This window comes from Pogoniulus pusillus, chromosome 6 (assembly GCF_015220805.1).
Source record: "Pogoniulus pusillus isolate bPogPus1 chromosome 6, bPogPus1.pri, whole genome shotgun sequence".
Taxonomy (NCBI): domain Eukaryota; kingdom Metazoa; phylum Chordata; class Aves; order Piciformes; family Lybiidae; genus Pogoniulus; species Pogoniulus pusillus.
This window is the reverse complement of record NC_087269.1, coordinates 9,168,450-9,184,626: the sequence shown is the minus strand read 5'-3', so window position 1 is coordinate 9,184,626 and position 16,177 is coordinate 9,168,450. Positions and strand designations below refer to the sequence as shown.

The window sequence follows — 16,177 nt, the reverse complement described above, 5'->3', positions numbered from 1 at the left end:
TAGAACTGGGAATAAAGTCTGAAGCAACCAGACAATTTCTTGATCATGAGCCAAATGTGGCTCCTTGGCCAAATGTGCCTCCTTGAGTTATCTAGTCTGTTCAGAAGCACTGTGATACAGTAGCTGGATCTCAACATGACTCTAGGTCCTAGGATTACAGAAGATGGTGCTGGTAACAGTTCTTATGGTGCCTTAATGGCTGTCTGGCACCTGGTGAATCCTCTACTCTGAAAGCATTGTCATACAAGGTGTACTGGAGCTCAGGAAAAAGCCTTATGAATTCAAACTCCTAATCCTCTGCTAGTGACTGAAGGAGCTGGTGAGAAAAGAGGAGGCTGAGGGGAGACCTCATCGCTGTCTACAGCTACCTGAAAGGATGTTGGGGAGAAGTTAGTGCTAGTCTCTTCTCACAGGTAAATAGTGATAGAACAAGAGGGAATGGCCTCAAGCTGCAACTGAGTAGGTTCAGACTGGACATTAGGACAAAAAAATTCACAGCAAGAGTGGTCAGGCACTGGAATGGGCTGCCCAGGCGGGTGGTTGAGTCACCAATCCTGGATGTGTTTAGAAGTCATTTAGATGTGGTGCTTGGGGATATGGTTTAAGGTGCCCTTTGTAGAGAGTAGAGTTATTGGTTGGAGTGGAGATTCTGAGGGTCTTTTCCAACCTGAATGCTTCTGTGAATTTGAGCTTCTAACGCTTTCTTTTCTGTTTTATATTCTTTACAATTACTAGAACTGTTTACTTAACTGATGAGAAATTCTCAGGACTGAAACCATCTCTAATTTACCCAAAAAGGGAAGGGACTATAACGTAATCCACAATTAAAAAGTCTTGGTAGAAATCCTGTCTGTGTGGTATGCCAGAAGGAGTTTGGTTTATAGCTATGCAATCATGGAATTTAACTTCTCAATAGATGTCACCAACAACAGAATCTGATTTCCATAATTGAAATGTTTTGAGACTTTGCACTTATGGTCAGTGGGGCACAAGCAAGTATTCTGAGATGAGATGTTCTGCTTAGCCTCTTCGTGAATTGCTTTTACTCTCCACAACTTACTTTATTAAGGGAATTTTCCATTTGCTTCCTATTTTGGGAAAAAGTATCTACATTATTAAAGTATAGAAAATATTTGATGCCATAAAATGGAGCTATTTTAGTTTGATAAACCAGAAATATGCTGCACTGTGAGGGTCATAGCTTATAATATGTACTGTTAGTACTTTTTCATTTTTCTATATTAGGAGATTAGTGAAAAATAAGCTCTATCAATTAAGTTTTATTGCAAAATTATCTTCAGATGTACAGCAGTGAAGATGATATTGAGTGATAACACTAGAGTGGATTTTGTATAAAGCAATTACAGCTTGAAAACCACAATCTGAATGAAAATATTGCTCAGGTTTTTTTTGTAATCTAGCATTAGTACCAAAAAACCTCTTCCTTTTGAAAGTGCTTAAATTACCTCTATTAAATACAAGACATCCCTAAGGTGTTCATGTGTGCTATTGACTGAAAAATACTTTACTGATACCTGATTTCACTGCTCATACTTGGGCAAATCTGTAAAGTGCATATAAATCTATAAGTACATATAAGTGCATAAGTACATATGTGGTTCCCCCTCTTGAGATGTTTCTGTGTTTTTAATATTTCCTAAAGATATTACTTTGATTATATAAATAACAGAGTTCTTAATTCAGAAATTATTTTGTGCAGATGTACTGTGTGGCTATGAGATAGTTTTCATTCTTAAAAGCAATGGTTTACCCAGATTGAAGCAGCAGTTCTTTTTCACAGTATAATGTAATACATGCAGCCATATATGTTTGCTTTGATGTCATCCTGAAGTTGGAAGTGCATTGAGCTTCCTAAAATGAATTTAAAGAATTTCAGAAGTGAATTGTTTAATTCTGCTCATAATGAATGAAATCTGTCTGACTGCTATAGTCATTCCTATCGTAGTGTTCATTGTCATCCTATCTTCAATGGGACAAGCAATGCTTTAAAACATGTAAAGGACATTGTTACTCTGGAGAAACAAATCAAATTGCTCAAGAGTTGCTGTCATAGGGGTTTTTTTAAGAGTTCTTTTCCTATTTATGGTAGAGGGAGTTGTGCACATAACATTCACTGCTTGCATGCTCCAAAATGTTTTATGGAGTGGATGTACAAGAGAAGTAGCTCTGTAAAACGCCCCATATGGAATAAAGTGAACAGGACCTTAAAGAGGGTCAATTCATTTCAGAAGTCTACCGGTTGTAGTTGATTGTTTCATTGTAGATAAATAGCTTGTGGCTCTGACCAAACCTCCAGTCATACCAGCATGAGTCAAGACAGTTGAGTCAAGTGGTTACAGGTTTCCATCCTTTCAAATTGATCAAATTGAAATAGCCCATTAGGAGTTGATTTAAATCAGTTTAGATAAGCTCGGTCTTAGTCATGGCCCTTGAGGCTTTGGCTACTGAAAGTTCACTTGAAGCTGGACATATACCAGCTCCACAGGCCATCAACTTTATTAGTGCGGAGATAAGCTGATTAGATCTTGTCAATCAAAGGTGCCAATATCTCAATTGAGTGTCTCTCCCAGTCTTTCTTTCCTTCTTTGTTGCCCACTTCAATGCCTGGAAAGAAGGAAAAAAAAAAAAAAAGGAAACACAAACGAGAGAGCAAACAAGAGATGTGTGGTATGCATCTCCCTGGTTGTCACCAGGCAGGGTGCAAGGCTACTGTGATGATGTGATGACTATATTAAAGAGGACATCAATTTGTTTTAAAGTGTTTTGATTTTTTATGGTGGCATTAAGAGAGTGAACATTGTGGTGGCAGCTTTACTAGAAAGCAAAGACTTCTAGAGGGGGGAGGGGGGGAGAAAAGTGTTTCTTTGAAACCTACTGGGTCTTTGAGTCTTGCTGTGCCAATGGGCGCTTAAGTGCTCCTGTAACTGGCATACTCTGATCCACCACCAGCCTAGGTACTATTCTTCTCTTCAAATGATCCATTTATATAAAGTGAAAATATTTGTGGTTGTTTAATCCTTGCAGAATTTAATTTTTTGTTAAATAGCATTTTTTTGGGCTACACTTGGTTGTGCCAGTTATGAGAGTGATGTAATACAGGAGGCTGGGAAATCACAGCAAGAATTGAGGTTAGGTTAAAAGATATGCAGTGGCCCTCTCTCTGAAAATTAACCATACATGCACTGAATAAATATATGCAGGTATGTGGCTCTCTGCTTTGTACAGTAAAAAAAAGGTAAACAGAACATCAGCTGTAAAAATCTAACAAGGCAGTGATTCAGCTTCTGGTTTCATCATATAGTTAAAGATGGTATGGAAGAAAACTAGGCTTTTGTTCTTCACATCTGAAGTTTGCTCACACCATGCCTCCCTCATACTTCAAATGCAGACAACAGAAGCTCGTCCTTTTCTTCCATCACCCTACCCTCACCACCCAATGAAGGCTGGAGCTACAGTGCTGCAGAACTACATTGCCACACTGGATTATCTCTTTATCAGTTATTCTTCACTCCACTGTATCAATTTTCCACTAACCAATCAGACACTCCTCCTAAAAAGGCTATTTCATCTAGATAAATATATTTATAGCTACACTGATCCACACAGGCAACTCATGTGCTACACGTCTTGGGGACAGAAAGGGAATTACGTGCTCCTTCCAGGAGACTTCACATGTATCCCCTCTAGTTAATGCTGCTATTTGGGGAAATTCCAGGGAAAAAAAAAAAGATTCTAGTGAAGATTCACTGGGACACTGGAGTTCAGCTGTGTCTTGTGTTGCAAACTGCAACACTCTGCAACTGCACAGAGTGGAAAGATGCTGTTTTCTGATCATAACTTTGTTTCCTGTCGGTCATTCTTGCCAGGCCTCCATTCAGTCTGCATGTGGGGGGAAATTAATTGTTTAAGTTTAGCCTAAGACAGATATCAAATTGGTAAGCTGCCTGCACTATTCAGGCAGGAGGTTTCTTTTGCACTCTCCAAAAACATCTAAGTTCCAACCAGGTTTAAAGGCATATACGCAGGAAGAAAATGCAGATAATTAGAATTACTCCGTGTTTAGATGGGGTTATTGAGCTGTTAGGTGGGTTTTTTTTCCTGTTTAATATACTGTTAACAGCTCTAATGCTGCAGTTACAGCCAATTGGAAGCAAATAGCTTTTTGAGAAACCATGGAAGGAAATCTGTCTAGTAGACCACTAATCAAGTGACACACCTTTTTCCTCAGCTACTTCGCATATTAAAGTCATTAACTCATTGCTTGAAATCTCACTTTGAAGGGTAAAAAGAAATGTATTAGAGTTCCAAATTGTCCTTTGATTCGTCTACCTTACCTTCATTAGTCGTATTTTTTTCAGACTGATGTTTGTTTCTAATGCAGTTCTCTTTGAAAGCTCTTTTTATTGTTGTGTGGAACTGCACAGAATGGAGTTGAATCAACAAAACAAAGCCCATGGTGATAGTATTTGGTAGTAATATTGTATTTTGTGATAAGACTGGTTAGTCATGACTTCCAAAACATTTTGTGCATCATTAAAAATAGAATGTTCTCAACCTGGAGCTATAAATGGATGGAATATATGTTTTGTCTTGGCAATTCCAAGAGTGGTAAATAATATTTTCTATCTCTTCTCTCAGTCAAGTAGCAAGAAGAGGAGCTGAACTCCATCCTGGTGGCTGAGTCTTAGTAGTTTTACTGCTGTGTTTTTTTGAGCAAACCCTTCAGTTAATACTTAAATGCAGCTCAACATAAGGCTGTAGATGACAGTACATGTGATTTCTAGAAAGATGAGTTCACCAAATAAGCAGGGATTTTTGGCAGTTTTTTTTACTTCATCTTTACAACTGCCACTGAAGTTATTTGAAGTTTGCATCATATGTGTACTGTATTTGGGGATGAATGTGCCTAATGGAAATTATATATGCTTGTAAACTTCCTCCCATTGTTATTTAATGAAAGCAAATCTAGAACATTGCCAAAAGGACTTGTATGTTAAGGCTCTCTTTGACAGCAGATTTGTAAACTTCTTATTGAAAGTACTTGAAAGTCACTTAGGGGAGGGTCTGTAACATTGAGGCCACCATCTTGGGGGAATGGTTTCAATGTAGTTACTCAGTTTGGGATGCAAATGAAAGCTGGCATTGCTTAGCTGATGGTTTCTTTTTTCCTTTGGAAGTTTTATTGTAATATAACCAAGAAACCCATTTGGTTCATGGCATTGTTACAGCTCACACATGAAAGCATGAAAATATCTTCATCAATACACTCTTTTACCATTGTGCTTATTAGTTTTTATTGTTGGTTGGTTTTTTTTATTGTTGCTGGTTGGTTTAAATTTTTTTTTCTGTTGTTTTCTTGGGCTTTATGGCTGATAATTTCAGAATCAGCTCATGAATGTGTTTCCATGAGGTAAAGTAAGAAAATAACTCGAATGAGTTACACTGTGTACATGTGCTCCATGTATTCCTTTCACAAAGTTCCCCAAGCCATCTTCTAGGGATAATATTTACTGACTACATTGGTACTGATTAGTGTACAGACGTATATGGCATATATGACACTAGAGGCTAGGTTAAAGGTATCCTTGGTGACCTATCAAACAGAAGCAAAGATGGTTTAGTATTTAAAAAAAAACAAAAATCAATATTTGATTTATGTTCCTCCTTGGAGGTTAGTCCATCTTCAAGCATTAGAGGGCCGCAAGCATCTATTTTCTCTATTTACCCTGCAGCTTCCCAGTTTTCTAACCAGGGAGAGATGTAACTGAATATTGGAAAGTAAAGTTACAGTTGCCTAAGCTTCCTTTTCAGGAGACTCTTGGTTTTAATGAATTTGATAGAAAATGTCACTCAGAAAATTAATTCTTTTTTACTTTTAAAAATTACATTCTTGAATTGTGAAGCAATGCAAGTCTTCTGCTTTTAGAACAACATTTAGATACCTTTGATCTCTGCATTTTGGGAATTCTTATTAGATTAAACACAGTCACTTGCAGGAAAAGTCCTATGAGGAGGGAGGATTTTTTTCTTAGATGGAAAGGGGAAAAAAGAAAACAAAACCAAAAAAAAGTAAAACAAAAAAGAGAGAGAGGGAGGGAAAATCTTTTCCTGTTTCTTCCCTGAGGCTGAACTGTTTATCACTCTATCCTTGCTCGATAGAAGTGAATTTCATAATAAAATTTTCCCTAATCGGGCTCTGTCAGTGAGGTTTCTTATCGTGGGGAGGAAAATGACACCGATCCTATCGAAAAACAGAGACGATGTCACAGTGTCCCCAATCACAGCTACTCAGCTTCCATATCTACCTTCTCCACAAACACCAAGCACTGCTTTTTCATAAGAACATCAAAACCAAGCGAAGTCATTAAAATTGCACCCGCGTAGAGTTGCAGGGATCAGCCGCACTAGCGCAAAATGGGATGTGGGAAAACAGACTCTCTAAATGTGCTAATTCCATTGTCACGTGTTTACGGCTTAATTTTAATCAGTTAAAAAAGCCACACATTGCAATAAATTGGCATTATCTTCTGTGACACCAGAGGACACAGTTGGTTCAAGGATTTAGAGGGTCGCTGGCAACAGTATATAGTGTTACAGACAAAGTATTTTTACGCTTGAACTACGGTAGCTAAGGTGCAATCCCCAGTTAAGACTGCAAACAAAGACTATAACCCACACAGTACTAAGTTCAACATGCAGACCACCTTCAGCCTGGAGACAGTGTAGAATGCTAAACTGAATACTGCTGGAGAACATTTTCTAATTTAATGGTTAAAGGTAATTTGTTGGCCAGTATAATTGAGGTTGCTGTTCAGTGGTGTTCTCTTATGTGTGTCCTCTGCCATAACGAAGAAAGATCTATTGGAAAAATCTCTTTGCTGTATTTGCATTCAGTTTCTAAGCTGATGATGCTTGTTTTCATTATGCCATTAGATTTCTGCCTCAAAACTATGTGTTGCGTTTTCTGTTGCTCTGCTCACAGAAATGTAGGTAAATCAGCCAACAAGAACAGAAATGTGAACAGTAGTTACACTGCTGCTTCCAATTAAAGGTTTATGGAAAGTTAAGTTTTCTAATTAGGCAATATCACAGGTCACATGGGAGTCGTACATGGTATCTGTCTCTACTCCTCCCATTTTCTTTCTTTTCCTTCCACCCTCCCCCTTAGATTTGTTTTTTAACTTGAATATGGCTGATCAAAATGTTTACAAGCAGCAGGAGAATTATTTTCTGTAGAGCAGTGTGATCTGACTGATAAACACCCATTTCAATAAAACCATGTCTATAAAAGTTGCCTGCTTTTATTTCAGTGGATCAAATGTGGGTGACCACTTTAATTCTAGGACGAGCAAACAGAAAGCAACCAGAGAGAGTTGGTGCCGGAATTTGGCTTTCAGTGAATGAACAGCTCTTTTTAGGATATGGGCAAATCCATAGCTGAACACAAATGGCTGTTTGAAACAGCACTGAAGAGCACTGCTAAATAAGTTCGCAAAGTTATTACTGCAAAACCCAGGACCTGTTTGGTGTAGGATGCAAGTCGTTGCTCTGCTTTTTCCAACACTTAATATTTAGGCTTGGACAATGTAGTGCCAAGTGCTTAGGCGATCATTACAAGCTCTTAAAACATAACCATGAAAATGGCCAAAGGAACTATTAATAGTCAGTGATGAGCATTAGCCTAGTGAAATTAGTGTATGGATCCCTTTTGCGTGTAAAGAAATAGGATTGTTTGGCTTGTTTGAAAGCAAACCTGCAGTATTGGTTTGGGTGGAGAACAAAGGGAGAATATTATCTGAGTCTGAGTTAAACACAGGATTTCTTCATTAACTGCATCTGCATAAAAAATAAGAGGTGTTACCAACGAAATAACAAAGGTTTTACACTCTTCAAATTAACATATGCACAAATAAGCAATGCCCTGAATGAAGTTTACTGCCTCTATTTTCTAAATGTAGTAACTATTTCTGAGCCTCCAATTGCCTTACTTGGGTTTGTAACACGATGCAAACTGTCTTTTGCACTCCTTACCTGTTTAAACAGCTTGAGTAAATACGTGGGGTCGTTTTTGTTAGAAGAATAGTGAAAAGAAAAGATTTGGTTTAAATATAAAACAGTTTCTGTGTCTGGAGTTAGCAGCAAACTCTGCATGACAAAAAAAAAGGGGGGGGGGGGGGGGGAAGAACTTCTTTATGCCAGTATGCTTAGCTTTATAAAGACTTTATTCTCTAAAACCAAAATACAAACATCTAATTGTTCAAAAGATTTTGCTTCACAGCTGTGCCACTATATTTTTAATGGGTAGTGCTTATAATTTTTCCCCCTTTGGCTTAGAATCCTACAAATCAGCTGAGTGTGGTGTTTCTTAACTAAACAAACTGCACTGCTTGCAGGTTTCCTTATAAAGACACCTTAAGATTGTGGCACAAGTGCAGAGTTGTGCCTTATCATAGCCAGGTTTGGGACATTCCACTTTGAATGTACTGACTGATGTTTTAACCAGACTAAAAATTATTACCCATTTCTATAGCGTAGCTCCTCATCTCTCTTTCCTTGTTCTATTAACTCCCCAGTTTTTACAGTCCACACTTAAATCCTGTGCTATAGCTATTTTCTGATCATGTTTAAGTGGAAATTTAAGTGAGAAAGTGGAAGAGCTGGTTTATATTGCATTCATATACAGGAGAAGAGTATTTGGTGGTGCTTATATTTGCATCATTTTATGCTTGTAGCTGTAAACTATGAATTAATTTGTTACAGAGCAGGTTTGTAAAATACATTGAGTACATCACTTAAAAAAAAAAGGCACTGAACTAAGTAGGTATTTTGTCTCTGAAAGGAATACAAAGCAACCAATATTAATGCGTCCAGATGTGCATTCTAAAGGTTGTGAGGTGAAATAATATTTTGTATTTGTATTTGCTTTCTGCAGCATCTTTTTAACAAAGGACGAGTGAGAATCATTGTTTGAGATGCAGTCTTAGAGAAAAAGAACATCAACATAAATGATGCTTATTTATTAATTGTATACAGGATCTTGTGAATTTCATGGTTTGAAATATTAATAATCTCATTAATTTAGGTCTCTAAGTATACATATTGTATTAAAATAGCCTTTCATTTATGCACCTTATCACTTTTTTTTAGGTACGTTTACTTATCTAAACGCAACAAAACCTGAGGCACTCATTTATGAACTTCTTGTGTTCTACTTTTGCACACATAGGCTGCGCCATTGAGCCACCAGTCAGAGAAAACTGTTTTCATACTTGATGTTGTGTAATGGGTGGAACTAAAGATGTACTTAACAGAACTGAATATCAGCATCCTTTTACATTTGTTACCAATAACGGAATTTGGGGGAAAAATGCAGGATGTTCTAAGTACCTACTTGTAGCATTAGTTGGTGTCTTATAAGTTTGACCCTCTTAGATTTATTTCTTTTTCCCTAACTATAAATATGTGTAGTTACTTTTAATACAGTGCTTATAACGCAGCTATTTGTTCTATTCGACATGTGTAATAATTCCTATTAAATATTTAACTGCACATCAGGGGATAGTTAATAACAAATCCATCCTCCTCGCCCCCCGCAAAAAAAGGTGGCATCTGACTGGTTTTGAGTAAGGATTAAACATATACTGTTAGTAATATGCGCAGGCAGAACAAGATTTAAACTTATATTCATTTCCAAAAGGCACCATTAATTAACTTTTTCAAAAACTATAATGATACTTTAAAGAATTACATATATATGTAGTGTGTATATATATGTATGTATGTATGTATATATATATATATATATATGTTTGTATATATACATACACAGATACATATGCACTATCCTTTTAAATTTAGGTATTGAATTTTATCCATACCGTAAGATCAACCAATTAACCTCTCTGTCTGTGAAAGGGATTTTAGAGCTCAAAGTGAATATTTTTGCTGCTTCATCTAATTGAAGATGTAAAATGTCCTGTAAGACTAGGCAAAAGATTATTCTGGCCTGCTTAATTTGTAATCACACATTAGGTACTATATTTGCATAAACACTAATGACATCTAATATTTAGGGGAGATAGGGGAAGGCAGGATCTCTGACGGCGTGTTCAGTATTTTAGTGTCCCTGCAGGTTGTTGTCTTTTCAAGATTAGATAGTTTGTATTTGATTTTTTTTTAAATACAATATATGGAAATGTTAAGGATTAAAATGTGAGTTTGTGATATACTGTGACATAAGATGCTGTGTTTGCTTCAGAAAACCTTCTGTTTAGAAACGCGTTGTATTTTTAAGTGCCTGTTTGTTTTATGCAGATAGTCTCTATTTTTTCTGGCTGTTGTCATTGTAAGTGGTTTTGCATGTGGCTCTGTGTGTGTGTTCTGTTTATGAATCTTTGTGGAGCAAATAGTTTTATGTGGGGGAATACATGTGATATGAAATCATTATTTGCATCTTTGAAATCCAGGTTTGTATTATTATGGCCACTTTTTCTTTTTTGTGATTAAAGATTCAGGGTCCAACGTCCCTGAACAACAAGTTCTGCTTGTCCTGCTAAGGTCACTTCTTAGGAAGCAGGATACATTTTTATATGGTCATTTTTCAAAACTCTTTAATAGTAATTTCAAATGTTATAATAATGTGATATAGTTTTACTTCAATATTACTCTCTCAGGGTCCTACCATATTAATAAATTCATCTGTAGTGGTGCCTCAGTTTTTCATTACCAAGGTCTAATGATGCATTCTGAAAATGTGCTGTCACTTAAATGTGTATGAACTTAATTTTGTTAGGAGACATGTGTCTGTGGTCAGTAAAAAGCATAGCAGAAATTACAGTGCAAAGAGCAAGAGAGTCATTGAGTTTGAAGCATAGCTACCTTGTATATATAAAATAATTACAAAGAAATCAGAAACTCTTCCTTGTTTTCTAGTATATTAAAGGGATGTTGTATAAATGATGCAGTGGCATGGGGCAAGGTTTATTTTATGGCAGTACAGCTGTGGTTAGGAAATCTGCAATATCTGCAACTCATATGTATATGTAACGTAGTTCAGCAGATCTCTGCTCTTGTAATTATTCTTACTATATATTGCCTTGCAACTTCTATTACCATCACACTAAAGATCCTTGTCCTGGATGAAGACTCTTATATTATTTGCTGGGGAAATGTGTGGGGGGGGGGGGGGGAAATAGTTCCTATTCCCAAAAGCTAGCAGACAGGGGAAGATGGTTGAGGATAAAGAAGGAAAAGAAGAGCAGTGGTAACTAGCATCCCGGACAGGATCTTGGTGCATCCGTGGCCTTCATGTGATAAGTTTTGAGCTGTTTTGTTGTTTTTTCTTTCTCACAAACCTCACAGCCATAAAGAGATTAAGAAAGTTCATACAGAGAAATTGTAGTTGTAACAGAAAGGTAATTTAGGTGGGTCTGAAAACTCTCCCAGCTGTGATGAGCTGTGAGAGAGAGAGAAGAGGTATCTGCTTGCAGATTCGACTGATGAAAAGTTGGTCTGTTTGGCTGGTCATACACACTTGCCAAGATGTTGGCTGATATACTGAATAAAAATTGATAAAGAGCAATTGGCTTGGCTTTGATAATGAGCATGAGATTTGGTGTGGGAAGGAAAGGGGAACTGGAGGCAGGAGTGAAGGAAGTACAGGAAAGCACTACAAATACAGGGAAAGTAGCCCAAACCACCTGCTAGAAAAGAAAAAGTGGGTTTGTTAAGGCCAGGGAAGAGACTGAGTTATCAATGCAAAAGCTGATTCAAGCCTGGACAGAAGATTTATGTACCACTTGACAGGAGAGTCTGTATTTCGTTCTTATCCTAGAAAGGAGGCTTGAACTGGATGATCTTTGAGGTCTCTTCCAACCAGATGTATTCTGTGATCTATGAGATTTTAGACCTAGTCTGGTAAAAAGAACTTGCTTAGATGATGCAAAACCAAGAATGATGCCACAGCAAAGGAAGAGGAAAGTTAAAGGGAGAGTTAAGGATGGTAGAAAGTTGAGAAACATTGTTTCAGTTATGTGGATCTTGTCCCAAAGACTGAATATATTCATCTATGTCCTTACAAGAGAGAAATGTTCCTAGAACATATCCTTTTTTTCCCTTTGAAAAGACATTCCACTATTGATAGCCTCACTTAATGCTGATACCAGATAAATGTTCAAAATGATTAATTGGGAGGCCAGAACAAAACTGGTCAGCCCAGGTTCATTGTGTCTTCTGACAGATAAAATAGGAAAAGTCAAAATTGCATGCTTATTCTCCAGGCCATCAGAAACTCATGGAAAGAAAAATTTCCAGGCAAATAGGCAAATGATTGCACATTCTGTTAAATGTGCAACTCCAGTGAGAGTTTAATAGGATATTTATTGAAGTGTTTTATTGTAAGTTTTTTAAACAGTTCACTATTGCAGTGATGCCTGTATGCTGCACAGAGACACAGCAAATGGTCTCATTTCTTCCTTCAGAATTCAGTTTCAGGTCCTGCAAATGAAGAGCCTTTCTTGCACCACTCTGCACCCACTTAACCTCTTGTTCCAGATTTCTTCACATTTACATGCTCTTTTATAAGGGCCTTACTGAAAATGTTGGGTTTGCACTCTAAAGATTCAGGTTCATCATTAATCTACTCAAATTTTTCTGTGGTTGCTGTCTTGGATGTGCCCTAGAGAGGGAGAGCAAGTTCAGAAGTCTGTATTTAAACTTACCTCTAAAGTAGAAAAAGGAAATGCTGTCCTACCTGATGGAGGAAAATGATTAGACATTGACACAGTTCATAAATTCATAGATTTTGAGAAGAGAGGGCTGTAAAGTCATCATCTCCCCTACTCTGTAAAAGACAGTCAGTGAATCTCAGCTAATTAGTTCAGCATTTAATTCAATAAGTTGTATGCACGAAAATATCTTGTCTAGAAAAACACCCATCAGTGATCTGAAGATATCAAGAGATGGGGAAGTCACCTCTTACCTTAGTAATCATTCTGATAGTGAATCAGTCTGCATTTAAAGGAGTTGGAGATCCTATTTGTAATCTGAGTTTGTCTGGCAGCGAGGTTCAGTCCTAAATTCATTGTATTCCCTTTCCTGATGGACTGGAGATTGGGTTAGCAACTGGAAAGTTATATTTAGGAATATAACTAAACATCTTTTCAGTGTTATTATGATAATGGAATTCCTTAAATCCCTTGTTGTAAAAAAGAGTTCTCTTTCCCCAATTTGTAAATCTTTTCTGTGGCCTTTCTCTGTACTCTTCAATTATTCAACAGCCTTTTTAAAATACGGAGAGGAGAGGTAAGGCACTTTCAGTTCAGTTTGGTTTCGTGATTCACAGGTGATTCACAAAGATTATGCAAGACACCATGAGGCAGCTTCTGTGTTGCTTTTATGTTTCATGTCTGCCAAGTTATCACAGTGTGTCATACCAGCTCTGGTTTACTTTCTTTGTATATCTGTAGAAAATGTGGTAAAGAATCAGGAGCAAGATAAGGTCTCCTGAGCACCCATGTTTTATGTTTTCCCTCTCCTAAATATGCAATTCCCACAGCTGAGAGCAGCAGAAGAGTAAGTCATATTTGCAAGTGCTATAAAAACTTCTGCCAACTATAAAAGTTGGTACCAGGAATGGTAACCTCAGTTTTCTGCTCTCATGCTGATGACACTGACATCTTCATTGCAGCCGCTAGTGTAGACTAAAGAGGGTAAACCCCTCATCTTTCTTCTGCCTTTTCCATCCTCATTCTCCTGCCACAAATCTGTACTGTGATCATGGAACTGCTCAAATGACTGCAGCTCCATGTCTCAGATGGGGTGATTTTTTTGTCCTGCCTATGGATAGTGCTGATTCTTGATAGATTTTTGTATGGCTTTATGGTGATGTTAGAGTTTCAAAATGGGAAGTGGCCTAGAAGGCAGCAAGTAGCTCACCTACTTTTTGATGTGTTGCTGTTGTGTACTTCTGGCAGAAGAAATGTTGAGATCCAAATATTATTTCACTCCTATGAAAAATCGACATCTATGCTGCAAGTTCAAGGGATCTGTTCTTTTCTGCAGCAGGAGCATCCTGAAGCATGTCCTGTTTGGAAATCTAATTAAGTTCTGTGTGCAAGGAGGGAGGATGGAGTGATGGCACAATATATCTCTTTTCAACTGCAATTAATTTTTGTCACATTGAGAAGCAGCTGTATTAGCAGATGCCAAACTTGTAGCATAAATACAGCTGGTTAGTAGCATTCCTACACTTAGCTGTAGCAATTCCAGTGGGTGTTGTAGAGCCAGAAATGATGGTCTAATTGTTGGCAAGGAGTGGTCATATAAGTTACATTGTCTTGGTGAGGAAGGTCAATTCACTTGAGCAAGTTGACCATAGTGAACTGGTTAACAGTGATAGTGCTGGAGATTTTGTTATATCCTTTCCACTGCAGTGTATGAGAAGCTAAGATTTTTTTCTCTTTATTAATTTTTTTCTTCCTTTGTCTGTCCACTGCTGTCAAAGTCAATAGCTGAGATGAGGTCAGCTGATTTCAGCCAGTGCCTTGTCTCACCGGAGTGTATTTCTACAGGACTTGATGATTCAGTTGCTCCAGAGCCTAGGATTTCTCTTGTGAAAAATCGTGCAACTAGTCAAATGATTACATTGCTGTCTGGTTTTCAGCCACACAAACATTTTTTTTTTCATGGATTTCAGCCATAATAGCAAAAAGAAACAGTTCTATATTTATAAGTGTGTAAATGTGAGGCATCTGTGCTGGGTCAGAGTGCTTCCATCTACTTCAGTTTGCTGTCTTCAGTCATGTGCAGCATTGCTTGACCAGCTCTGTCTAGTTTATCGCTACCTGTCTTCATGCAAATTACATACCAGGTCTTTAACAGGTCAGAATTTACTCAAACTCTGATATTTGGTGTTTCAGAAAGACAAGAACCATCATTCGTATCTGTATTAACATCTAAACCGGCACTGAATTGTAATGAGATTTCTCAGACCATCTCTCTTCTTGTCTTTCGGCTGGAAGGAGCAGCTGTGTTATTACAATACCTTGTAAAGCTGAAAAGGGCTTAACTTTGGGTTTCCGTTTTTAAATGAAGCAAAAAGAAAACAGTTTTATCTAGCAGGACTTGTTGCAGTTCCTTTCTGTTTATCCAGAGCCTCTTGGTGGTGTGAATTAAAGAGGGGAGATTCTCAGCTAAGGGCGGCTGGCACAGCTTCAGTTTCTGTAACTCCAGGTATTACACTGCCAGTGTGTGAAGTTTTCTGTGTTCTATTTCTGTCTGTTCATTGAACTGATGATATTTGAACTGTGTTGATAGGGCTGTCAATGTCTTCATTATCAGGTTGAGTTCTAAGAACCCGTTTGCTATTATGTGGTTTTAGTAGTGATAGGACTAGGGGGAATGGAGCGAAACTAGAAGTGAGGAAATTCTGATAGAATGTTAGGAAGAACTTTACCATGAGGGTTGTGAGACACTCGAACAGGGTTCCCAGGGAGGTGGTGGAAGCCTCATCTCTGCAAGTTTTTAAGGCCAGGCTGGATGGAACTCTGAGCAACCTGATCTAGTGTGAGGTGTCCCTGCCCATAGCAGGGGGTTGGAACTGGATGATCCTTGAGGTCCTTTCCAACCCTGACAATTCTGTGATTCTGTGTTTATCACTTTGAAAAGGTTATGGCAGCTTCTACTGGCCTATGTACAGAAGTTTCTTATTAGTTTGGTTAAACCTTGCTTAAACTTAATTTCTGCATGTGAATCACAGAATCAGGATTTCGTTATGTTTGTATATCAGTTGTTCCCCAAAATTGCTTTAATTTACTGCAATCATAGGATTTATAACCCACAATGCCCTTATGCTTTTCTCACCCATTTGGATTTTGCAAGGGATCTCAGAAGAGTAGGTCCTGGTAGTGATGCAGTGTCGAGGCACAGCTGGGTGAGGTAAGGGCAGGGGAACAGCCTCAACTCAGAAATGCCTTGTGTGCATCTTTTCCAAACCAGTTTGTTTTCTATAACCACATTTGTTAGCATTACTATTTTAATGTCTCTCCCTCTGTGCATGTATTTGTGGTGTCAGGGCTGTGGCAGCATTCGGTTTTGTTGTCCTAAATGCTGCTGTTCGTGTCTGCAGTCTGCACAGTCCAATCTTCCAGTCCTGTGC

The 16,177-nt window shown here is 37.9% G+C and overlaps 1 protein-coding gene across 4 annotated transcripts in view; it reads left to right on the top strand.

The window, feature by feature from the left end:
- VTI1A (vesicle transport through interaction with t-SNAREs 1A) overlaps window positions 1-16,177 on the top strand; it is a 303,668-nt gene that overhangs the window by 93,884 nt on the left and 193,607 nt on the right. The gene's annotated exons all lie outside the window — the stretch shown is intronic.